The following is a 25704-nucleotide window of genomic DNA, read 5'->3' on the forward strand; positions in this document are numbered from 1 at the left end:
GCATGGATAAGTAATGGTAGAGCTCACCCTAGACTAAGGCCTGAATCACACGATCATTTTTTTTCGTCATTTTCGATTGATCACGCCAGCGTTCACTCGAATGATCACTCGGAAATGATCATCGCGCGCAATTGTTTTTCGCGATCACTCCAATGATAAGGATTCCCATTACTATTTTCATCACTCGTCTCGTCGCTTTTTCCGTCGCTGAAACCGTCACTGAAACCCCATATCAGCCAATCGGAACGTATTCCCGTATGGAGCGACTGCAGCGCACCGTTTGACAAATCAATGGGAACGACATACAACTGTGATATCGGAAATTATGCGAGAAGCAGGAGGGACCGTGTGATTCAGAGAAATTGTCACTCGAGCGATGACTTTTCCCATCCCGAAAAGAGATCGCTCAATTGATCACTAATTGTAAGATGGACGAGACAAATGATCGTGTGATTCAGGCTTATGCCAGAGGCGTGTAAATATCGAAGGTTTAGAAAGGGGGTCAAATTCCTTTACCAGGGCAACCTCGCATAATTTTCTTTCTGGGGGCGTTCAAGATATGCACCCAGGACTCTTCGTTCATCGACCAAGTTCACCAGGCCTCCACGCTGCTTCGCCAAGTTTCAATCATAGTGAATTCTGCCGTGTATTTTATCTTAAGCAGGATAAATTAATTTTCTAACCAGCCTTCCTTGAATCCGATTCCACGATTTCATCATCTCCCAGTGAATTTTACGATTTTAAGATCCCTAAAAGTGTGAGGCGTGGGATCTATAAGATGCTGAATGAGATATCAGGATCAATATTTCGGATCAGCAATGCAGAGGTAACATGATCCGTCTGGGTCCTCTTTCAGCGAGAAATTTTCCTCGGAATAGCCAAATTGGATGAGGGAAAAGTAATGGGATTTTGGGAGGGAAGGTGAATTTGTTGATCTTTCTGTACCGGGACTAGACACGGGGAAAATTTTTACGGAGTGACCCGCAGTGCACCAAATGCGCGGAAAGTCCCCAGAGAAAAAAAATCATCCGCCTTGACGGGGATTCGAACCCAAATCTCTCCATTTCTGGCGGAGTGCTTTAGCCAATTAAACTATCGAGGCGTCTTTTACCACTGATATCTGGTATATTTGACAAAATTCCACAAAGAGGGAATACGCCTCGGTAGCTTAACTGGCTAAGTACTCCACCGGAAATCGGGAGATCCGGGTTCGAATCCCAGTCAAAGGGAATGATTTCTTTTCATTCATTTGTTGCTTCACGCATTGCGTGGAAAAGTATTCCTTGGGCCCTTGCAGAACCTGACTCAATCTTGAGTACTTAATCCACCTCGGTCGTTTGGATCTCAGACTCGAGTTCGAGTTTAATTTCTAGTATTTTGTGAGCTAACTTAAACGCAACTCACTGGAATTATATTAAATGATATAAAACATACAAAATAATGCATCTACCTAAACTTTTTTCAATCATGTTCTCTAAATGGTTTTCTGTTCAGCTGCTTCAAGTTAGACGTTTCGTGGCCTATGCTTATCACGTATTCAGATCAGTCAACTTGTTTTCAAGATGACGTTTCGACGGTATAAATCATGAAACATCATCTCGAAAACAACCTCACGTAGCTAACCCGTAAACTATGGAGAGAACTGTAATCCAGCCCTGCGAAAGCCTCAAGCAGAAATATTTCCTACATCTACGTCCACAAATAACCTTCGAGCCACCTCTAGGGACCCTAGAGTCTAGGGTGTTGGGCAGGGGGTGATCAATCACCAGCATGCAGCATGCAACTGGACTCCCACATGCATACCACACGGTCCAAAAAACGTCACGCATACGTATAAATTAAATTACCATATGCTGTTAGAATAATAATAAAATTCAGGAGCATGCATTAAGTTTTACATAAGTTAGTAAGCTACACTACAAGTCATCTTATCTATTTATGAGTTCTAACGCTGCCGTTATAATCTCTTATTGATCGTTGAAAAAAAGACATTCTGAATCTGTCTGTTCTACAGACTATCCCTATTATTTTATTTATATGATCTGATTGTCATTCATGGTCACCTCCTCATCAAAAATTAGCATTAATGGAGAAAAATATCTCGTGTGAAAGTATTTCACGATACGACATTTTAAAAACGTGAAGCGATGGCGACGGAAATCTTGGGACTTTCACTCGTGACTTCGGCGATTCAATTCGAGTTGGGAGTTATGTGAGGTCTCGTAATACCACCAAGTTGAATTTAAGTTGGCATCAAGGCTTTAGTTACATTTTGTAATATATCCCTTATGCTCCGTGGAGAAACAGACGAAGATAAAGAACAAATCTTTCTTGATGCACAATGCAAACCATTCAATGTCTTACTCATTCCATTTACGGATCGTTCCATGTGAATTCAACACACCACAAAACTTGAAGAATTAGTCTGCCTTTCGATAGATGGACGTGCATAACTCAATTTTTAATATACATTCATTATTTAAACATATATATTTCGAAAGGGGATGAGCCGAGTGTCAATCAATCAAAGTGGCCTGCTTGAATAAAACTTTTGACTCCGAAGGTCATCGGCTGTAAACATTGATCTTTAACCTCAAAACATCCCTTTTACCCATTTTAAAAATAATATTTTGTTGTCCCTATGTTGCACAACATCGACTGAAAATATCAAAAGGGAAAATTAGTACCATACAATCACCCTAAATAGAATTAACTTCACAATCAATGTTCCATAGGTGGCGCCACCGCTAACTTACATGTGCACCATGAACATGCTTACCAACTATTTTCACTAAATTTCCATGCCTAAGTGTCCTTTCACTTTTTCATTGTTTTCCAACCCTACAAAATACCATTTCTTCATTAAAAAAACTACGGTCACTATATTAATGATTGTATGAATTGGAGAGGACCGGGTTGAAAATGGGACTATTTCGGATTGCGGTGACGATGAATCACCCTTAAGTAGGTATGTGGTGCGTCATATTAACAAATTTATATCCTAGGAAATTACAGGTGAACTTAAATCTCATCGTATAAAGCTACAAATTTCCAACAATGAATGCTCAGATGTGTGAATGAGACTCAGTAAAATATCCCGCGGTGACGTAGTACTGCACGAATGACTATTGCATCACGGAGTGCATTTAAGATCGTCAATTTAAGTGACAATGCCTCATGTACATCGACCAGTAGGCCCTGGTTACGTAGTTCATCATCTCGAAATAGCCACGATGTTAGGACCAGCACTTTGGCTTAGAAGTGCATTAGGCTGAACTAAGGACAAAAGAGCTGACCCTGAAAGACCGAAAGACAGGAGAGGGGTGTTGACAATTAATGGAGTTTTGGGGAGAGCATGGGCATTTGTTGTGTCACGTCACTCGTGAAGACGTATTCTTAGTCCCCGCGAAAACCCGCAGACAGCAACTGCCGACTAGACTTGCCGCTAGCTGCAAGCGTAACTCACCCGCCGGCGCCACCATATTTCGCGAGGCCAGCCTTTTTTCTTCAAAGAAAAAATTAACAAAACAAAAGCGACCCTTCGCATCCACCCTCCCACTCTTTTCCCTCGGGACATTTTGAATTCCCCCATTCCATAAAACGCTCGGACTGCGACAGTAGCGACACGCGCGCACACAGCGGCAGACAATATAATGAATGCGAAAATGAGGTGAGGGGGTTGTAAATTATTTCTCTTCCTGCCTTGCCCTACCCCCCCCCACTCCTCTTCACAGTGTCCCTTGGGGCGGATTCCTCTCCACCTCACCACCCTCCCCCCACCCTCCGTTCCATTTTTCGTTGTTGTCGCGGAGACAGGGGGGGTAGAGGGTGGTTGGGGCCTCGCGGGGTCGTTTCGGAAGCCCGCCGGCAGGTTGCGTGAGTGAGTGGCCGATGGAATATTCCGCCGGGGTCCCGGATACGGTTAATGTGCAGATAACTGCGACACCTGGCTTTGTGACACATCATTTGATTAAAGCTGAGCCATTTGCACTGTTTTTTAAGAGTTTCCTGATAATCTACTCCCGATATTTCTTCAAACTGGGAACCACTTATCGTTTAAATTTAAATCATAAAAAAATATACCCTGGCTTTGCGACGTGACGACACCTGGATTCAGCAGCGGATCTTTAGGGTCTACAGCCTCCCCCCCATTGAATCGGAACACACTCTAGGTAAAATCGTCATTTTTGGGGTTTGCCACTCTGTAAAAAAGTATTTAGCTATATTTTCTGATGTATTTACCTTATTTAACGAATTGTAATACAAAATAAGCTCTAAACATAGGGCCTATTTTACACGTCTTTGGTATGTTACAATCCAGTGGCAGATCACAGAGGTGCATTGGGTATTTAATTTACTTTGGATAGAATGGTAATTTTGCTCGGACCCCCACTACTGCTTGGATGTTATCCCCCTCTCACCTCCCAGTCCATATCCAAGATCCACCACTGTTTGACTTTGCGACGCATCATTCGATTAAAGCTGAGCCATTTACACTGTTTTTTTAGGCCTTCCTGATAATCAACTTTAGAATATACAATTATTAGAAAATTATACCCACAGGGTACAAATTTTGAAAAAAAAACGGTCTTTATTCTCCAAGGAAAACCCGCAGAGGCAAAGAAAATAAACACTTGGCTTTAAGACAAATAATTTGTTGTACTTTCAACGTACTGTTGCATCTTGGAGAGCCTATATCTTCTGTTACGCCTTGAATTCAGCTGGATATTACCTCTGTGGAAAATAAGCATCTCAGAGAATGTCATTAACCTCTTTGTCACTAGCACTCACCCTTGAGAACTGAGATGTTATTATTTTCCCTGAAAAATTATTTAAAATGCATAATGAAGGCTGATATGCGTAAAATAAAACATTGGTAATAAAACATGCTCCAAGAACCGTAAAAAGTAACTTGTTACAGCTTTTGGAGCATTTTATTTAACATTTACCTGTCAAGGCCGTAGAGCTCATTATTTCGTTTTAATTGTTACAGTTGACATAATTTTTGACAACGAAAAACCTTACGTATCAAAGCCCAATTTTCTAGGGCTACGGAATTTGGACTGTATTTCTGCAGTTTTATGATTATCTTGTTAAAGAATTTTTATAGCTAAGAGCAGGGAAGGGAGCAATGGTGGATCGTAGGGTGAAACGGCTGTCGTTTCCTTTGTATACCGTTGGATGTTAGCTTGGAAGCAAGTAAACCCTCTCTGGGAATATCTCATTTGTATGTTAATATATTCTCATTTGCGACCAATAACTTTTTATAGGCTAAGTGAAGCCGTTTGTAGCTTTAATTTATGCTACAGAGAATTCATGTGTACTTAGACAGGAACATTGGTACGACGATATGATGTTTTGCATGCATCAATCAGAGCATCAAAGAGTTAATGCCACAGGAAAATTTGTTTTTTTTTTACCACAGTTTTGTCAAAAGATTCACATTTACATTCCTTGCTGAGTAGTATTAGGCAATGATTTTTTAAAAAATGGTCGAGGTGAAAATTGTCATAATGCAGTAGTTTCATCATAACGATAGAGAAAACTCTTACCAGGTCAATCCAATAAGATCTTAACTCATTTATACTCACGTCAAATAACGTAAATATCAAATGTCATCGGTTACAAACCAGTGAGTTTAGACCGATACGGTTAAGAATGATGTTTTTAACAGAGGTTTCAAGGAAAATAATGATTTAAGAGGCAGCCGTGACATGTGGGATTGCATTTTAGGGTCGCGGTAATAAAAACGTGAATAAACACTGATTATAATTAAACCACAGAGAACATAAGTTATTATTCATAATCGCTGCTTCATACAACGGGATATCTCCAATAAAACACTTCAATACAACGCACGCACTCAGTACTTCAATCCAAAGGTTAGCTTGGACAACTTGGGGATAGAGCTCGCTAAAGACTAAGTCAAAGACGTGTGTATTGCACATGTTTTGGGCAAAGGTAGAAGTCCTTTACCCTTGGCAACTTCAAATTTTGAGAACATTTTACTTAGGGATGTCCGAAGGCTAAACGTGGATTTAAACCACGGACCATTCCATCATGCGCCATACCCAATAAGCTACCAAGTTCCTCGTTAAGACTATTCCTCTCATTTTCTCAACCACCAGCCGTCAAGTGTCGAATCCTTTCAGCATCGCTTTTCTATTAATACATCAAACTCTTTCTGCAACTCATGCATTATCCAGACGGCAGTGATTGATAGAAAATGTTCGAATTCGGGGTTGAAAGGGACAGATTTGATGGATGGGAATTTTTATATGAGAAACGAAAGCAATCGAAAGTGGCAGAAAATGAGAATAAGCAGAGGAAAGTGTGCAAATCTCAGTCTCGTGAAGGCGGAGAATCATAAAATACTCCCCTAGACGGCTTGGAATTTGGGAGCATGCGGACTGCTAGCAGTCGTTATCAGTTAACTCATTCCGAAAAACTTCGCGCAGTATGGGTTTTTGATTCGCGCAGGCTATCCCAGATAAATACCAAGAAGACAGCGGACTTTATAACTCAGAAGAAAGTAGGTGAGATGAGCCAACGGTATTGGGAAAACTGGACTATACCGTAGCAGCCCATGAAATGCAAAGAAACAAGAAAATTGGTGAAAATTGGCTTGGCAGGTCTGGTAAAACGTTACTGTATCGCACGCATGTATAACCGGTCTGCACAACTCCGAATAGACTGCATCGGTTTTATATTAAGAGGACACATACAACCCGCTTGATTGGATTTTTTATGGTGGCGGATCACTCGCTTAGAACTAAAGTTGTCATTTTGAAATGTTAAGGGTATATAGAGTAGTCTCTACGTAATAATTTCCATTACAATTGTCCTTCCTGTGATCTAACGATTTGATCGTTGGATTATTCTTCCTCATAGAATAATCCTCTAAGGTCGTTAGAATATCAATTGCGTACGCATGGTTTCGCTGATGGTAGGACCTGCCCGCCTTGTGACGGTGCAGGATTCCTCGTCCATTCCTTCCTTCCCCGTCCTTTCCCTGGAGGCGTCGTCGGGCTCCTATCGCGGCGGCGCCTCCTTTCCTTGTTCCTTCCCGTCCTTCCCCTTCTGGGGGCAGAGGAGAAAAGCTAATCGCTTATAGCCCTCGCCTCAGGAGTGTATCCCGCGAACCCGACCCAAGGGTTTCGTTACCATTGTCCTTCCTGTGATAACCCATAGCCCTCCTATTTGAGCGAGGTCAGCCCCGTCAAACATCCATGTTTTTAAATCTCTGAATAAATTCTTCCCAATTATAGTAAAGTATAGTCCTTTACATGCACGATATGCCCACTAACACCATTCTCACCTCTATTTACATTCACAATCTTCTTTTATTACATCTTAAAAATGACTTTAAATTATTCTTAAAAAATCCACAACTCTATCATAGACTGTCCTGAACTCCTTTATTTTCTAAATTTCGGAATACCTTCCACCCCCCTCCCACGCGCACCCACTCCATGTTCCACGCACCATTTCCTAGATCGGCACTCATTCAAATAAAATATAAAATAATAACGTAGCGCATATGAAATTTATCTTTTTTTTCATTTTCATCCATTTTCACATCGCAAACTTCTCGAAGAAGATGAAGACTTGGTTTTACAATTAAGTTCATGTTTCTCTTGCATGTTGGTGATTTCTCAACACCTACCAAACATCTTTGTAGGCTTGCAGGGTAATATGTAGGTATATGGTGGCCACAGTATTATATTTATTTATTGTAACACTACCGAAAACAGCGGTTCTTGGCCTTTACATCGGTGCTTTATAAAATTTAATAAGGAACTAAATATCGGTTGGCTGCCCCTATTTAGGGGCAACCTACCCAAGCGGCACTCGAACCCGCGACCTTCGGTTTGGCAGACAATAATTTTACCCTGCTGCCACGGAGGTAGGCAAATTATTTGAAATGCCGATTCATTACTCACGCCACGAATACCGCAAAAGGTGAACCTCAAGTCGTCCTATTCATTTATGTTGTCACCCACCGCGCATTTAAATGGGTTTACAAAAGTCGCCACTCGCGTCGCTGACGGCGATGCGATCCAAGTTTCACGGGGGAATAATAAGGTGTAGCTAATTTTTTATTTTTTCTCGGAGCGTAAGGCGATGAGGGGCGCAGGACCTATCAGCTGAACGTGATTGCGGCCTGCCAGCGACCAGCTCGCCGTTAGGGGTGTGACGCGCGGCTTTAAATGGCGGACAAGTATTTTATTCCAGGGAAACGGTTGAGCGGACGTAAAAATGGAGCGAATTTTGGCCCTTATGATATGTTAAATTGTTAGGTTGCACGGGGCGACGAACAGGTTAAGACTGGTACCGCTGCTGGTAAGTAACGACTTGACGTAAACAAACGCAACATCTCTCGTTTTAGTCGTCAGGTATGTCCCAATATCTCCCAATTTGCTTCATTTTGATCAGTTGTCGGTTTGCGCTGAATAAAATCAGGCCGGTCTTTTTTTATCACACCTTGTAATTAGGGGTGCTAATCGAAACTTAAAAGACTGATGATGTGGTTTATCAATTTTTTAACTTTTCAATACTATTCATCGCAATTAAAAATATTATTATTAGAGATACGTGAAAATCGCACTTTCATTTTTATTGTATCGCACTTTCAATAACAGCTCATCGCATTTTGTATCGTCTATTTTTTACTTTCATGATGAGGTAGATGACGATGAGATGTAGTGAAACACAGTTATATGACAAAATACAGAATATTTTAAATAATTATGTTGTAGAACTATAATAAATTAAGCAATAAGACATATAGTGACGGAGGTGTAGCTTACCCGCACCCACTTGTAGTTCGCGGCCACGTAGAGTCCCAGCCAGCTAGTAGCTGGCCAGTCGCTCAAATGCTTTAAGCGGTGAGTGTCGGCGGAGCATATAAACTGCGCTCGGCACAAAATTTATGAATTTGGCCGTCGAAAAGGCAAATTTGCGTAAAAATATCATAAAAGTACAGTCATCGCATCTATGTCGCATTTATTTGCGCACATTGCATTTATCACATTTGCGATTTTCTCGCATCTCTAAATGTAATGTAAAATATTGGAAAAAAGCGGATCGCATTACACTCATCACCGCGCCGCGAACTTTTTTGAAAACCGATTAAAATACGATTGAAGTGATTAAAGAAATGAGCCTTCTATGGAATGGAATTGAGCCCCCTCTATGGAGTCCCCTTGAATCACGCGTTCATATTCGAAGTTTAAGTTCTAGGCCAATATAAATGGACGCACCAGGAAAGCGGCGAACCACACTCGTGCGCCCTTGAATCTCCAGAGCAGAGGACGGCAGCACTTTAATTTTCCCTCCGTCGCGAATTCTCATGAATACCTCATGCGATCCCACCCCTTCTGATTGCTTTCGCTCGTTCTCTCTATTAATATATATTGGTATCATATCCGCAGCAATTTATATTCTCTCGCTGTTTAAATTAATTGCCTTTAAATTAGTCCTCGGCGTCGACCGCGAATGGCGTCAATGTGTATAAAGCCTTGTTTTTATCAGTCGCAACTTAAAATGTGTTCAGCGAGGAGGCGCTATGAAGTTTAGCTATAGCCTAGCCCCGATTACTGGACTCAGGAAACGCAAACTTGGTTTGTAATTAGGAATGGACGGATCCAGGATTTTTTTCGGAATCCGGATTCGGATCGGATCCTTGATTTTCGGAGCCGGATCTTTCGGATCGGATATTTTCGGATCCAAATGTATTTTCAAATTACTTTCAAATTAAACGAAGTAATTATTCAAGTTTAATAGTATACATACAATCGAAGAAATACTTTTTAGATTTTCATGCACATTTTAATATTTTTATATATGAAAATTATTTTTATAGGCTTTAAAGTTGTTTTTTAATTACCTTTACATGCTTAGGACCTAAACCGTTACGCTTGGGTTTCGAAATGAAAATAGGAAAAATCTTCGGAGACACCACTGACCAGTGATGTAGGACAAGAATCGCATGCGACGGCACATTCGAAGAGAGAATCGGAACTCTTTCCACCCTTATATGGCGCTGCATTCACTGAAGTTATTATTTAAAGTTTCGGATTCAGATCCGATGTCTCCCGCGACTTGGTATCTGATGTATCCGATGAAGGGCAATATCTGCGGATATTTGGATCCGAGTTATCCGATACGACCATCCCTATTTGTAATCTTCCGTGGCATTTAGGATTCGTGATTCTCTCTATCAAGGGGACTGCATTGAGGAGGTCTAATTCCATCCCATTAATGGATGATTTCTGTTGCCATTTCGGTCACATTGTACTGGGTTTTCAAATACCCGTGGCACATTGATGAGTGCAATGCGATCCACTTTTTTCCAATATTTTGCAGTAAAATTTTTGTAATTACGAAGAAAAGCGTTGAGAATTTGATAGATTACATCATCATGTGCATAAATATCTGTTAAAACCGCTAACTTTACCAAATTTCCTTGTGAAACTCGGTTCACTTTGTCCGTCAGTGACGCGAGTGGCGACTTCTGTAAACCCAATGAATTTTGTAAATGCGCGGTGGTTGACAATACATTAACAAGTCGACTTGAGGATCCTCTTTTGTAAAGAAAGATTTAGTGCTTTACCGGCGAATAGACTTCGTAAAATGTTCTCACGATTGCCACCGGGTCAGGGACATCATAACTGCCGACGTTTCGATGTCCGACTCGGCCATCGTCCTCAGGGCTGTGAGTCAGGTGAGTAGTCGGCAGTTATGCAGTTCCTGACCCGGTGACGAACCCGACAACATATTACGAAATCCTCTACTGTAATATTGGTGCTCTCCATCTTCCAGGTTTTCCCCGCATTGGTTGTCAGATATTTACGACAGGTTTCGCCGAGATTCCACCAGGCGTCACCAGGTCGATGGTTCACCACCTTCGAATTTTGACCTGAAGATTCCCTGGTGGAATTCCGACGAAACTGTCTTCAACGTCTGACAACCAACGCGGCGAAAACCTGGAAGATAGAGAGATCCCCGAACGCAAACTTACCGATTATGCAGCTGAATTCCACCTAAATCGATACGCGAAGCCATAATAAAAATTAATATCGCTACCGGAGACGATAAAAGTTAGATTCCACTGTCTTCAAGATCCATAAGCATCAAAGGCATAACCCATACCTACAGGTGATGTAACTCTAGATATTGCATGCTGCATACCCCATACCATTTTTTTACTTAAAAGTAGCTCTTCTTCCCGGCTATTAATGTTAACTTACAGCACATACGTGGTATTTCTTAGGGGAATACTCTTTCAATTTTTCCCTCCGATATTATTTACAGACAATTGTTGTCTCTCGTGACATGTCCATTCATAAAGTTGCATTTTGTGCATATAGCATATTCTTCCATTCATAGACACCATATTTCCCATTCTGCTCTATATTTTCGTTTCATACGTTGTCTGCCCGTTTCATCTTATGCTTATTCTACCACGTCTCGAATGATTAAATAATTTTCTAGTCAGTTCTTCCAACGGTTTGAATTTAAATAGCTAAGTTATCTCTGCCCAAGCTAATATTTACATGTATTTTCCTTATCACCAGTTATATGGCCCACTACTCCATACTACCTCCTCAAAATACACGTTGTATGCATCCTTCCTTGTAGTATACGGCACAAAGACTCTAACCTACGGAATTTGCCATTATTCTCATAAATGGTCGTATGATAACTTACTCATTTCACCGTAAACGAAACGACTGAAGGTGTAGAATAAGAGGAGAAGAGAGGTATTTTCGTCCACAAAACCGTTATGGATAATTTTAGTCTTAAATAATTTTTCATGCAGAAAGTTTAATTCTTTATTTTCTTATCATTCTACTCTTTTTCTGTTTTTAAACATAATTTTCCATGTTGAAATTGCAACAATTTAACCTATACGCAAATAACCCATTTCAAACTCATGAATTGTTTTACAAGAAAAAATTTGCCTTCGAATTTGAGAAATTTGTGTTTACAGTACACGGTTTTGTAATGCATAAATATTTTTCTCCATTCCAAGGAATTATTTCAAACGCGCTATCTTAAAACCCTTAGTATTTTCTTTCATTTACACGCTAATTTTTCATTCATTCTTGTATCATTAATACTTAGTTGTTATTGCTGATTAATGATTTAATTGAGATTTCGTTACACTTCAATGTTTTGTGCAAACTACGTGGAGAGCAAACTGTGTTGTTCGTTCAGCGAGATGAAATAAATTCTATCTTTTTTTCTTTGCAATATTCATTAGCATTCAAGTCTCCCTTGAAATATTAAAGTACCTTTCCCAATTTTCCTTTTTGCAAATTATGTGCTCTGATATCAACCCAATTCTCCGCACAGGACAATGAATAGTTCGCGAGGGCGGCAGATAAGTTTCATTCTTAATCTCCTTCATTTCAGAGTATTTTTTTCCACCTTTTCGGCGCGATATTCATCCGTGGTTGCGTGCTTTCGCAGGAGGACTGTTCCTGTTTCCCTGTTTGGTCGACGGCGGCGCGGCGGGCGGACCAAATGGCACGCAGGAGCAGCGGACGGGACCGGCGCGCGACCTGAGGCGTCGCCGCGGTCACCAGACTCGAGGGGCCGGCCGGCTGTCCAACACCTCTGGCGGAATATCGGTGAGACATCAATTATTCTGTATGCCGACGCGACGGTGCAAATGCGTAATTGATTGAAGGGTTGCGTTGTGTGCACTCTGCGAGTGTGGTGACTGCCCCCGCTGATTGCGATCTCTCTTGTCCACTCTCCTCGAATCAGCGATGTTTTCTGTCCAATGTTGACATTTTGCGTGTGGCACGCACCGCACTAAATGAACACTTCAATGTCGGAGCGGAATAACGTCTGAAGCCTTTTATCTCCATCGTCTCATGCTCAATGTTGTAGAAGCTCGTTTTAACGTTAATGGGATGAAAAGCTACGTTGTATTCCACCGATTTATCGTAAGCTACGACTAGTTTCGACGCAGCGGCGTCATCCTCAGGTAGAAAGAGTAATCGGAGGCATGGTTCTTATATTAGATCCAGGTTATGTGAGAGGAAGAAGTTACCTTTGAACATGAGGATAGCGCCGCTGCGTCTAAACTTGTCGTACATTAAATACATTGGTGGAATACAGTAATCTCGTTAATGTATGAAGCCTTGTTTTTTGTTCTTTCCACCTATTCTTGTATAAATATATTCAGGGGTGGATACAAGATTTTTTCTGGGGAGGGGCACAAAGGTCTGACAGGTCTTCTCATATTTGAGATTAAAAACAAAATACAACAATTGCTGTAGAAAATATTCTATTTATTTGATATGAAAGTTATTACATGAAATTAATGGATTAAGGCTTCGTAATGCACACAATAAAACGAAAGTAATGATAACCGTATTAAAAATCTCGTCTATTTTTTAAAGGTCTGGCCCCTAATAGTTTTTTGGAGGCATGTCTGGGCAGTAGTTCAATATAAGTATTTTTTTAAATACGTACTTGAGATACATTTGTAATTCGTATTTCAAATACACGACCTTAATGTATTTTGTATTTCAAATACCGATTTTAGGTATTTTCCCATTCTAATATATCTGTAAAATACTTTTAAAGTAACTCTCATAACATTTCCGCAATATCATGCTTCAGAGATTACTTCGTTTGCAACTTTCCATTTAGTGCCAAGCAGGTTATAATTTTTTAAAGATCTCTTAGTTTCCATACAAATCTACTTTATTACTTAAATGGTACTTAAAATAGTATTTTGTAGTTTTTTTCGAATATCCAAGCCAAAGGTATATTATATATTGCATTTCAAATACATTTAGAGCGGTATTTTGCATTTCAAATACTCCTCGACTTGCATTTTGCCCAGCCCTGTTTGAAAGTTAGATTTAATTTTTAGGCCTGCAATATTTCGAACAATTCTTATTGTTTTTATTGGGTTTTCGTTTTGAAGAGAAGGAGGAGGAATCTTGATATTAGAGATGATGGAGAAGGATATTTGTTTGTCCGGGAGACAATGTAGTTTATGTTAACTCCAGGGAAATTCCAAAATATTCTCATCTTAACGTACTTTATCGACTGACGAAAGCAAAAACATGGGCTGTCCAAATACTATTTTCAGGAAATTTCAATTCAAAATATTAATTTTAACGCAGGCTCTAATAGCTTTAATTAACAATGCAGAGGAATAATGCTCACTAATAATATATGCATATGTATCATCTAATTTGACAAGAAATGGCATTGTCGTGTAACTAAAACGCCATATTTTAGTACTTAGAACTACTCTATCATAAGGTCGCGTTTGTGGTGAAAACTCAACTTAAAAGAGTTTTTCAAACGCTCCTCTTTGGTTATGAGGTCAACGACCCCAGCGAGGAAACATATATTAAAGTGGGAGGTAGAGAGTACTTTATAATCCCTTCTGTAAAGTTAATCGGATCGTTTTTAAAGCCTAAGATGCGTCGATCACTTTTTGATTTCGGCATTATCTTTTAAATTGCATCGCATTGAATATGCATGAGGTTTCGCTCGGATTAAGTCGCCAGAGAAGTTAACATTGCTATCAATGCGTTCCGAAATATATTGGGTTTGAGGTACAAATGTTTTTGAGTTCAAAAATTTTTAGGTGATATTTTTCGATCGTTATGTATGCACTGCTATATTAATTCAAATAAAGAAATCGATTCGCAGCAAACAATTCTCGAAAGACCGAAAACTGCAATATTGTATTTCGTTCCGTTTTCCTATTAGTTTATCAAGTGAATTTTGGAACGCGGCCTTTATATAATAGAGGAATCAAATATGAACATTTTTTTTCTACGTAATTATATAATTTCTGTAGTAACAATTTTTAACATTAAAAGAAAGAAGTTTTTCGCGAAAGTAATATTTTTTTATAAATCAATGACCAAAAATTGTCTTTCGCTGAAAAGATAGACTAAATTATTAAGGCAGCCAGAAAAGTAAGAAGTTTTGAGATGCATATTACATGAGTTACTTTACTTGTGATTTCATATTATTTGATTGTCAATTTTATTTTGATTATATTTCTTATGTACGTGGTGCTTATACCCCACACCATATTAAACTTACCAAAGCTATCGGTGGCTCATTAATTTACCTTTCTTCAAGTTGTCACCTCCTCAGAAGCTCTGTTGACTCCAGTATCATTTATAGGACATTGGTTTCAGTTTGGTGCAGGTGTGGAGATTAGTTTTAGCTTAATAATTGATTATATAACTGTTATTAAGGTATTGTACAAGGAATATTTTACCGTTATCCTCAGGTTATCTCCCCTCCCAACTTTGATTTCCCTGTCCAATTAATATAAAATTCATTCCCTTGCAAACTATGAAAATATTCACTATCTTCCTTCCCCTTAAATAACTTTGACACTTAGTGTTGGTTTCTTGTAAACTTACCTCCTCCTTCTAACACTTAAAAGCTACTTTTTAACTGTGTCGTCCAGCGTTGCCAGTCCTTTCCGTCCCCTTTATACTTTCACTTAGAAGACTCCTTCCTAAGAGTTTAGCGCTTTTATTTTTAAAATTTTTACAATATAATATTCACATCAGTTTTATAATTATATAGATAGTACGCGAGTTAGTATTTTTTTAGATTTCACATTGATAGATTATCTATTCCATATTTGAAAGAATATATGTACATTCATAGTCATAATTGAAATTAAAGTATGGTAACTTTCATTTTATTTCATACTTAGGGAGCAGGTGAAACGAGAGAAGGTTTATTATATTGCATCACGTAGAAGAAAGTATTTTATTTTATCAGAATATGTAGTTTTGATAAACCACTATGGAATTCACTCGAGAATAACTAATCTCTCAGCATACGAATTTGACCGAGATTTTGTACGAAAGTGGTTTAAATCGTTCTAGGAGTGCCGGGAATTTGAATGATGAGTAGTAAATTTGAAGAAGTAGCCAAGTGTAGGAAGTTGTGATCAAAAGGTAATAAATATTCTGTGCAGCTTAAGGTTACATTTATAATTTAAAAATTATTATTTTAACGTTAGGCAACTGTGATTTGTTCTAAATTTAACTAAAATTGCTTTCTCTCTTAAAAAAAAAAAAAAAAAAAGAGATAGGAAGTTACTATCGCAGATATAATAATAGTAATTCGGATTCTATCATATACGTCGGTAACAATGGAAGTATATAGTGCATTTGAGTACCTATTTTATATCTTTCCGGCTAAAAATTCATTTGTTAAAGTGGAGAGTTTTGTATTCATTTCACTCATTTTAATGGAGTATTGCAACAAATACTTTTAATTGCAATTTAAACAGTACGATTATTGTGTCAAAGGAAATTTAAAAAATTTCTCTCAGAAACATTCCAGTATTTCGTCATATTACACGCACAATATTACCATTACATGTAACCAGGCGGCATTGGGAAGTAACGAGTTTAATATCTGGGGTGAAAATAGAGTAGGTAATTGCTTAAGGAGAATGTATAATGTAGAGATTACTTACCTTCTAACACATATGAAAGTGTGCACCCTGGAAGTATTATAACGTAGCTTAGAAGAACCAATCCGCTTCCATACAGTACAGAGCCTGTCTTGATGTCAACACACATAGAAAGTTTTACCTTCAAAGTACAAATTACCGGATGATGGTTTTGTTTTTAAAGGGAATAAAAAGGAAAAGGGTAGGTCTTTGACCAGCTAAAATTTCAACGCGTGCATGCTTCGTGGTGAGGAAATGACATTTGAGGAAAAGTAATATGGCAGCTTTTGCTGAAGTGCACTTCAAATTATTTGATGAAAATACCATTTTATTTCAGCCGTCTGTCTAATACGTCTTAAGTGTAAATGAGACACTTCCCTTGTCAAAGTTTTACAGATCAATTATTATTACCGTTGGGATGTAATTTTCCTGCATATCATTTCCAGTTAATTATAGAATCTCATGTTAAGGTTCAGGTGTGACAGTTGAGTCGGGGAACTTTTAATGATTGCTGAGAAAAAGGTTCACACTGCACATTAAGGAAATAGGAGACATTGTAAATAAAGAATAGTTACAAAAAAATTTATTTAACAACAAGTTAACATTCGGAGAATAAATTGGAACAAGAAAGTAGGTTAACATAACAAAAATTTTATTTTACCCTTTAAAGTGAGAAAATTGCAATAACATTAATCAAATCGGTGGAACAATTCTGTCACTCAATTAAGTATAAATAGTGTGCAGCAATTATAGCAGTACAAGGTAAGCGAAGATTGTTGCTTCTGTTCCATGAGTCTTATTACAGACTTTCCTGTCTAACAGACATCCTTACTACCTTGGTGAGATTGTGTGGCTGACAAAGTACGTGCTAAAATCAAACAGTACCTCCTACTTGAGAAGTAATTGAAATATTTTCCTCTTTGCATCTATGGTTACAACAGACTTCATGGACATCATCTTGCCTATTTGCAAGATTGCGGGTTCACCGCTGTGTCAGTGTAAGGGAAAATGGTGGAAGTTACTGTAATGCACAAAGATACGTACAGTAACGAGGAAAGAGAAACTGAATATTCATGTTTGTAGAAATTGCTTTGTAGAAGGAAGTATAGGTAACAGTGCGGATACGCATTGGCTTCTGCGCGTAAGGGCAAGGTGTCCTACAAAACCTTGTCTTCCACCCGCCTTCCTCACGTGAAGGAACTCGTTACACCATTGTTTAATGTTCACGATTTGGCTTGTGTTATCGCGGTGAGCAACGATATATTATGGGTAAATTGCGGTCCGAAGTAATGTCTTTGCTCACGTTAACTGTCTACAATTGATAAAAATGTATAGGACCGAATGTTTTCATTAATTTCAGTGAAGTAGTAATCGATTCTCCATTGTATTTAATAGAAGAATATCGTAATCAGGTGTGTGTATCAGCTACATTTTGGTTTTACAAAATATTTATATTCCGAAAAGCTTTATTATTCAGGGGAGGCTAGGTTAGGATGACGAGAGAAACGGTGAATCGTGGCGAAATGATTGTCTAGAATGGTGGTGATGAATGTTTTTAAGGCAAATTCACAAGTTATTGAAAAATTAATTAATATTTTACGGCTTTAGCCTAAAAAGGGGCAGTTCAATGTCCACCGCAAGTGAAACATTTGTAAAAATAAAATATTTTATTGAAAATCTTCTCGCTTCCATATACAGAAATAATTTAAAATATTATTTACACAACTTCGATTAACTATTGAGCCTTCACGTGAGGTACTTTTAACAGAGAAAATACAGCTCTGAAGAAGAATGATATGAGTCAGTTAACGTAAAGCAAATCTCGATACTTTTCCCTGAATATGACGGCAGTGAAGTCATCTTTATTTGTAACGGTACACTTCATCAAATGTGTGAACAATTTTCTAAATTGACCATAATTTTGTTTCGCAGTCGCGGCATCATGCTAATCCTGCGATGCTCTCATTGACATTGTCATGTATACTAATTTTTAGTATTTATCAACACCGCGCATCAAGTATTATCACAGGCAATGGCATTAGCTTAAATAAACTTTTCTGTCTTTGACTGATTTAGTAGCAGGATACATTGATGGCCCTGGAATTTCGTGTTGCTGTGCCTTATTTTCATTGAAAGCTTCTTCGGGTAATGTTATAATAATTCGAGTAGTGTTACGTGAGGAGTCAGAGTTGCGGGTAGCAGGAGATTGAGTTTCAGGTTCTGAAAGAAGAATATAATGTTGCAAAAGCTACATAAACGCGTCTTCAATATTCAATTAGGCTTTTTCCACGAATTTTGATGAAAAAAGCTTCCATCCACAAAACAGACCATGAGGTTGGTGTTAAGAGTTTTCCCGCTAACCTAGGTACAGGAAGAATGATGACACACAAAATGATCATAGCATATTTCCCTTCACTAAATTATCAGGAAAAAATTACTTCTATAAGATATGCCCGCCGTTAACTTATCAGGCATTTTCCGTAATGCTCAAGTCAATTGCAACGGAAGTTAAAGGGAAAGTTTATGTATGCTGATCGCTCTACTTTCAAAAGGAAAACAGATTAAAACTAAAGTTATGAATCCTCTAATAGGTGTTACCAATAGATTGAATTAGAAATAATGTCATAGAATTTACCGACTAATCTTCGCCAGGCATACTGGTTTTCGTGCAAATATTGACGTGTATTACGGTCCAATGTCATACTAGAGATGTGTTAAAAATAATATACGAAGCATTTAAGAGAAAACAATAGAGAATTCCCGTTTTGAACTTTAATGTTTAAATTCATCGGCATTATATCATTGCTATAATGCATATACAGCAAGTCACACGCACACGCACGCCCTTTTTATACTGAAAATTCGGTTGATGGGGCGGGGGTGAGGGAGTGTGGGAGGGGGTCAGAGCACAAAGACGAACAAGGAGTTAGGGTAAGGGGCGGGGAAGGTGGGCATGAGGTCCTCGACGAATTCCGGAAAGGTTGGCCTCGGAGAACGCCGATGGGAAAACCCAAGAGGCTCGCACCGAGAGTCGAATTGGGACCCTCCGAGCGTCACTCCGATCAATTTCTCTGCATGCAGCGCAAAGCAGCAAGAAAAAATTTTGTGGGGTTTTTAAAGTGATCGCGACAATGACAGCTCAAATGATTGCTCTCAGACGGCATTATTTTTAGGCTTAGCGACAATGGATAGGGATGAATATGCTATTCTCTATCATTAGTTACCGTAGCGTTCTCCGTACCTGATTAGTACATAAAAACTTCATAGCCAATTTGTGCGCGAAAGCAGACATGAAATTTACAAGACGCCAAGAGTAGGTATGCAGGCATTGTGTGGCTGAATTACTACCAACCCAGTTCATGAATAAAGAAAACACTTTGAGTCACTGATCCAGGAATAATGAACTAAATGAGGACACTAATGACTTCTCACTTTGTCATTCAACCTGAAGGTTGGTTTGGATAGGTGAGGGTAGAGTCCACCCTAGGCTTAGTCAGAGGTGTTTGAATACTACACATTCAGGGTAAGGGGGTCAATTCCTTTCCGTGGGCCACTTGGTGGATTTTGTTTGAGGGTGCCCGAAGTCGCAAAGAGAATCCTGTTATAAAATACACTGTCCGGAAGTCCACTGATTTTCGTAACGGTTTCCTGACAGCTGAGGTTGAATAACGTTTCTTTATGTTCCTCGTATTTTTACGAGTATTTTCGTGCGTTAATCGTCTTTCTGTGTCAAATTTTTTCGGAAATATTGAATTTACCAAAGTTAGTGAAAATGCGGAGCCATGCGGTTTTAATATTTTTCTCTCGCCAAATGAACGATATTCTAAATGTGGATTAAAGGCGCACACGGGACTTGAACTCGGGATCCTTCGGTTAGCAGCCATACGAATAATCACTCATTAATATGAAGAATCGCTAATTGTCATCATATCTACTGTTTTTTCTACACATTCCTGGGATTCAGACTGATTAAAAAAAAGAAAGTAGGATAGCGCGGGTATCCTAATAGCGTCCATCAGGAGGTCCACAGATCGTCTTAATGATGTCCTGATAACAGAAGTTTACAGCCGTTTTCTCATGTTCCTCATATTTTTGCCAGTATTTTTGTACGATAATCATCTTTGTGTGCCGAATATCTTCGGAGATATCGAATTTACTAAAGTTAGAAAAAATGTGAAACCACGTTTTCAATATTTGGTCTGGAAAATTTAGCGATATTCTACGTAAATTAATATTTAGAACTTCTTTTTAATATTTTTAACTGGTGTCTTTATTCAAGATATAAAAAGACAGAGGTTCTACTAGTTTATTTCGTCATTAGTGTCCTCATGACCATGTGTTTTGTGCGCTTAACATCAATCTACTCGTTATCTTGACAATTCTGATATGACATGAGTTCCTGACAACTGATGTTTTATGCCATGTCCGTATGCTCCTCATACGTTTACGAATATTTTTGTGCGCTAATCATCTTTGTGGGCCTAATTTCTTCGGAGATATTGAATTTACAAAAGTTATTGAAAAAACGGAACCACGTGGTTTCACTTTTCCTTTCGTCACGAGTGACCCACTTTGTCCTCATAACCATTAGTTTTATGTGCTTAATTAGGATCTACTCGTTATTCCGACGATTTTGATATGAGATATGACCATCTGTCACCCATGCGTCGTTGTCCTACTGATTTTTTAAAGTTAGCCTCTCGGAGACCTCTCCTGTGTCAGACCCGTAAATATGAGACCATGTCTTCACGGTATTGCGTTTTGGAAGAATCGTCTTTCTGCAGTAAAAAAGAAAATGATATCCTGAATTTTAGCACTATTTCTGATTATGAATTCTGATCTAGGAAACATGAATAATCTTCCTAGGTAATACAGTGCCCGGTGGTTAGTATGTAGTCCCAGCATTTTCCGGAGAATCAAGGTTATTTATCTGTAGCTCCTATTTTTACGATTATTTTTTTGCGTGAATCTTCTCTTTGTCCTGAGGTCAACAGATCTTCATGATGACCTGACAACCGAGATTTGCTACCGTTTTCTTACGTTCCTCATATTTTTACCAGTATTTGCGTTCGTTAATCATCTTTGTGTGCCGAATACCTGCGGAGATATGGAATTTACAAAAGTTAGTGGAAAAGTGGAAGCACGTGGTTTTCATTTTTATTGCGACTAACTCAGCGATATTCTAAATAAATTAAAATGTACATGTTATTTTCTATATTTTTGCCGATTGTCTTTATTATGAAGAAGGAGACACAATGGCTCTGCCAGTTCATTTCGTCACAAGTGACCTACCTAGTCCTGATAACCATGTGTTTTATGCGCTTAATATCAATCTACACGTTATCCTGAAAATTTTGATATGTTACATGACCATCTGCCACCCAGAGGCCGTTGATCAAATGATTTTTTAAAGTTAGCCTATTTTTAGCGTCGACGCCCGTGCATCTGAGTGCATGCATTTTCGGTATTGTATTGTGAAAGTCATCTTTCTGCAGTGAAGAGGACAATTATATCCAGAACAAGAATGCTTTTTCTGCTTACAAATGTTGTTTTATTAAATGTGAACAATATTCACAGGCAACTTTTTGTAGGATGGTTAGTATAAAGCCCCAGCGATTTCCTGTTAACCAAAGTCTTTTATTTATTTTTTATATTGTTCCTATTTTTACGACAATATTCGTGCGTGAATCACATATGTGTCCCAAATATTCTCGTAGTTATTGAATTAACAAAAGTTGGCAAAGTCATGAGGTTACGTGTTTTTCATTTTCAATTATACCCAAAACAAATAATTTTTAGGTAGATTTAAAGTTGCAACTTATTACGCTGCAAATATTATTCCAAGTTCCGTTATTCTAATGACATCAGCGTGGGTATGTATGCAGAATGTTTCCTCGCGAGTAACTATTTATACCACTTTGTCCTCATAACCGCATATTTTTTGCTCTTTAAAGTGATCTTCACGTTGTCCTGAAGATTTTGATATGTTACACGATGTCCTGTTACCAAGAGGTCACTTAGCAATTGAATTTATGAAATTTATCCTCTTTTTACCCCCACGCCTGCGGAGTCGACGGCAAACATTTTTGATTCTCTCTATTTTAAGTATATTTTGACATCCCGGGTTTTTTTCCCTGCTTTGACAGAATTTCACTAGCCATGTTTAAAGCGCTCCTAAACATCTTTTTGCAGCGAAGAAATCACTTTATTAACTTCGTGGATCCAACTTATCAGCTGTTTTGAAATTCATTCCCTGATAACTCCCTCTGAATGTTTTTTCATAGAGTTCTTCCGCCGATATCCTGAATTTTGATGTGTCAACCATTGCCAGGTGATCAGTGGATCGCGCGTTTTTGAATTTTCAAAATTCATTCGTTTTACGTGATGCCACAGTGGTAGCAACGTCAATTTTGGTGCTCGTTGACCTCCTTTTAAAGTATATCCTTGTGTTTTCTTCCTTACGTGATGTGTATCGGTGAGTATATTTTTAAGCGCCTTGGTTTCCATGTTAACGTGATTAAAAAGAAATAGTCGATTTTTCACGACCATTCCTTAAGGCGGGCTTCGGCGGTACTCACATTTTTTATTAAATATGAACTGGGCCATGAAACACGGAACCAAATTTTTCGCACACTTTTTGTTTAATCACGGAGGGAAATCAAGGGATGGTAATTGCAAGTGGATGTCATAAACTCACTTGCGCCTCCAACTCCGGATGCTAAAAAAATTGCTAACTTTTCAAAATTAAAAAAACTCGGGAACTAATGAACACATGAGAATGATTTACGTATCACAATTAAATATTTAAGTAGATGAACATCAATGTGAAACATTAATTGGTATTTTTCAGGAAATGCCATACTTTCTTACTGATTACCCTGATTCTCAAAAGTTATAAAATTGACATTACCGCAGATGGAAAAAATAATGGAAATCAAAAGTTGTTGGGAGAACTTCTAGCATGCAAAAGAGGGGAAAATCACTGGGATTCCCACAAATTGATGAAATGAAATTTCATGCTGTCTTCTCGGTCGTGGGCGTGTGAGTAGAAACGAAAGTAATCACTTTTCCAGCAACTTCAACGAAGCAGGGTCGTGTAACAAACTAAAACAATTAGGTTATTGCTATTAAATATAAATACTTCATTGTTTGGAGGACACAGTGGAAGCAGTGAGCACACGTGAGAGGAAATAATACAGAGTAAAGTCTCATCCCGTAGAAGTAGGATAACGATAATTGGGGTGAATGTGCAGAAAAACACGTGGACTCGCTCTTTCCAAGAACTTTGAAAAAAAGGAATCTCGGTAGTATTTGACGCATTAATGATAAATGCGTGTAAAAAATTCTGATAAAATATTCTGGTTTTATTTCTGGAGGTAGGCATCTCTGATGTCATAGTTGGTCTCAGATATCGAGCACAAAACATTCGGTAGTGCAAAAATTCCAAAATTTTCAGCCGATTTCCAATCTTTTCCTTGATGACGACAATGCAATTCTTATGGGAGCGGTGAAAATATAGTCTCTTGGGTACAACTCGCTTTCAATAAAAGATAGCCGCGCACTAGTCCCATTTTATTGATGGGGCCGCCTCGCTAAAAACTCTGAGGGTTGGACTCGAGGCAAGCTGACTCCTTCGCCTTATCGTGGCCAAGAGCCGGTGAGGACACGTGGATGCGATTAGGCTGGCGAAATGAGAGTCAAACTCCAGGGGCAAAACCCATAGCGGATAGAATGCGACGAGGAAACTCACGTCCGCGAACGCGTTGGGACGTAGGATTGTTTTCTTTCGGGCTCGGGGACATGGTTTTTTCTCTCTTTAGATTCATATTTAGACTCTACATTTATGTCTTATCCAGACTTCGCTCTGTAGTGCACTAGGTTTATTCCATGCGCGAGTTTAGGGAGGGTTTCAATCTGAATTAACTATGCTTTTTTCATTTTGTAAAAGAATCTTTCATGACTTAAACACATGTTATATATTTGACTCTTGAAAAATTAATATTTATTTTTTTTAAACGACCACTAATAACTTGAAATAATGACTATCAACATTACCATATATTTCAAAGCAGATTCATTCAATGTGAGAAAATAAGCAGTGGAATTGTTAGAGGCTATATTTTTTTGTCCTTGGGGCTAATTGCTGTCAAATTTCCATTGAGTAATATCCGTAATCATAGCGTCGATAATTCTCAGTTAATTACAAGATAAACACGTAATTAATTCATTATTACAATTTTTTAGCATAAAAAATTATAGTCATGCAATCGATAGTCATATAATTCAAACTTTCAGTTTTGCTCACGACAAAGTGTGGGAAGTTACGTGATTTAAGGCAATAAGGCTTTCTTCCATTGGTTGTGCAATCACAATTAGCTCCATGTACTACGTGGAAATAAATTTGTATGCATGAAATTTTACGTTACCTAACGCCCTAATTTTAAAACGACGACTCCAAATAACCTCTCATTATCAACAATTTATTAAGCAAATGAGAAATTAACAATATGGCGTGTAGAAAGCTATTTAATTAAAAAGTATACTTTTACGAAGATTTATTTGCAGCGATGAACATTCTCGAGAACAAAGTGACCTACTTGCTTTACTAAGCAAAGTAAAAAATAACAGAAATCGGTAAAATATGCGGAATAAAAAGATGAAATACAATCCTTTAACTATTTCCCAGACATTCGAATTTTAGAACATTATATTACTATAATGAGGTCTCAATATTTTGAAGAACTTAAATTATAGCTAAACTAGCCAGTAATTCTACAAATTAGAAAATTTTCTATCACAGGTATGTTGTTTAATTCTGTTCACAATTTTTAATTTACCAATGAATTTGTACTGCACAATTGTATTCAAAATTTTTGTAACCACTTAATTAATTTATTTTCTTTATTTTCTTTGTAAACATTCATTATAATTAAGAGCCCTGAGGAAGGAGAATAAATCTCAGAAACGTTGGCCAATTGTGTATTTAATTTAAATCATGACCTACACTCCAAGATCATAAACACTACATTGTTGTAGTAATTCTACAACCAAAGAGCATTGCAATCATTTTCAAAATAAGAAGACCACGGCAGAACAGATAAATGGATCCGTTTATGGAAACCAATGGGTTGAAAATATCGTCACTCTCGTACCTAGGGCGTTGACGAATGAAGCTAATTGAAAGTTGAATTTGTTGAAAGAAGCTAATTTCTTACATTCAACTCAGTGAA

The 25704-nt window shown here is 38.3% G+C and overlaps 1 protein-coding gene across 1 annotated transcript in view; it reads left to right on the forward strand.

The window, feature by feature from the left end:
* The window catches only part of LOC124160275 (tachykinin-like peptides receptor 99D), a 218790-nt gene that overhangs the window by 118716 nt on the left and 74370 nt on the right, over positions 1 to 25704 (forward strand). Inside the window, exon 3 of the mRNA XM_046536101.1 lies at positions 12478 to 12638. The gene's annotated coding sequence lies outside the window, so the exon portion shown is untranslated. The remainder of the gene's footprint in view (positions 1 to 12477; positions 12639 to 25704) is intronic.

Source organism: Ischnura elegans, chromosome 6 (genome assembly GCF_921293095.1).
Source record: "Ischnura elegans chromosome 6, ioIscEleg1.1, whole genome shotgun sequence".
Lineage (NCBI taxonomy): Eukaryota > Metazoa > Arthropoda > Insecta > Odonata > Coenagrionidae > Ischnura > Ischnura elegans.